The sequence below is a fragment of the Durio zibethinus genome, unplaced genomic scaffold, assembly GCF_047325235.1.
Source record: "Durio zibethinus cultivar Kanyao isolate XHJ-2024 unplaced genomic scaffold, ASM4732523v1 HiC_scaffold_3, whole genome shotgun sequence".
Classification (NCBI taxonomy): domain Eukaryota; kingdom Viridiplantae; phylum Streptophyta; class Magnoliopsida; order Malvales; family Malvaceae; genus Durio; species Durio zibethinus.
In genome coordinates, this window is record NW_028323044.1 from 1693487 (window position 1) to 1695370 (window position 1884).

General features: G+C 41.4%; 1 protein-coding gene across 1 annotated transcript in view; it reads right to left on the reverse strand.

Moving 5' to 3' along the window:
• The window catches only part of LOC149503847 (DNA-directed RNA polymerase subunit beta'), a 7013-nt gene extending 5877 nt beyond the window's left edge, over nt 1–1136 (reverse strand). The window contains exon 1 of the mRNA XM_089757953.1: nt 1–1136. This exon is cut by the window's left edge and continues 634 nt beyond it. The gene's annotated coding sequence lies outside the window, so the exon portion shown is untranslated.
• Nucleotides 1137–1884: the final 748 nt, after the last annotated feature.

The window sequence follows — 1884 nt, forward strand, 5'->3', positions numbered from 1 at the left end:
TATGATCAGATTTATAAGTAAGCATTTCTTGTAAAATATGAGCAACACCAAATCCCTCTAGAGCCCAAACCTCCATTTCTCCTACCCGTTGTCCTCCTTGCTTGGACCTTCCTCTAAGTGGTTGTTGTGTAACAAGTGTATAATGTCCACTGGAACGCCCATGTATTTTATCATCAACTTGATGAATTAATTTCAAGATATAAGGTTTTCCTATTATAACAGGTTGTTCAAAAGGGTCCCCCGTTCTTCCATCAAATAGTCTGCTTTTTCCTGGATACTCGGGTTCAAATACCCATGGATTCGCTGTTTGCTTACCGGCTTCATATAATTCGGAAAACACTAGTTTTCTCGAAGCCTCTTGTTCATATCTCTCATCAAACGGTGCTATTCGATAATGTCTATCTAGTAGACTCCCTGCTAACCCAAGCGAGCATTCAAATATCTGTCCCACATTCATTCGTGAAGGGACTCCTAATGGGTTGAAGACCATATCAACAGGTCTTCCGTCTTGCAAATAAGGCATATCCTGTCTAGGTAAAATTTTGGAAATGATACCCTTATTTCCATGTCTTCCGGCTACTTTATCGCCTACTTTCATTTCGCGTTTCTGTGAAATATATACACGAATCGTTTCCGGATTATAACTAGAACCCCCTTTTTTCTGGATCCATCTCACATCGATGACTCGACCCCTCCCACCTATAGGTAATTTTAGACAAGTTTCCTTTGAAGTGGATACCTGAATCCCAAGTATGGCCCGTAATAATCTATCTTCTGGAGCATATGATGATTCTTTCGCCACCTGAGGCGTTAATTTACCTACTAAAATATCGCCCGTCTCCACCCAAGATCCCAGCATCACAATTCCATTTTTGTCTAAATTGCGGAGTAAATGGGCTTCTAGGTGCGATATTTCGTTAGTGATTCTTTCAGGACCTTGGCTTGTCACATGAGTCTGAATTTCATATTTTCGTATGTGAAAAGAAGTATAAATATCTTCATATACTAGACGCTCGCTAATGAGTACCGCATCCTCAAAATTGTAACCTTCCCATGGCATATAAGCTACTAATACGTTTTTGCCCAAAGCGAGTTCGCCACCAACCGTAGCGGCACCATCCGCTAAAATCTGTCCCTTTTTAATGCATTTACCCCGCTGAACCCGGGGAGTTTGATGCATACAAGTATTTTTGTTGGAACGTTGATACATAACTAATGGAATGCTTAGAGTATCCCCATTACCCGATAAAATAATCTTGTCAGTATCGGTAGAAAATGATCTTTCCCTCTTGATCGGCTATAGCGGGAACCCCTGAATCTAGAGCCAATTGGCGTTCCAACCCAGTTCCAACAATGCACTTCTCGGAACGCGAAAGCGGAACTGCTTGGCGTTGCATATTAGAACTCATTAAAGCCCGATTCGCGTCATTATGCTCGATAAAAGGAATGAGGGAAGCTCCCATAGAAAAATATTGAAAAGGAAAAATACTTCGAAGATGAACTTGTTCCCATGCAATAGTCAGGAATTCTTGGCGGTATCGAGCCGGAACAACCTGTTCTTCCTGAATACCCTGATTCAAGGCCAAAGAATTTCCTGCCGCTACCATATAATATTCATCTCGACTTGGGGATAAATAAAGCATCTGTGCTTTTTTTGATCTCTCAAATATTTTATAAAATGGACTTTCTAGAGACCCCCAACGACCAATCCTGGCATGAATTGCTAAGGATCCAATAAGTCCAACATTGATTCCTTCAGACGTGTCAATTGGGCAAATGCGTCCATAGTAACTAGGATGGATATCTCGTATCCGAAAATTAGCAGTTCGCCCGGTCAATCCTCCGGGGCCCAAATAACTCAATTTTCTCCCATGAACTATTTGT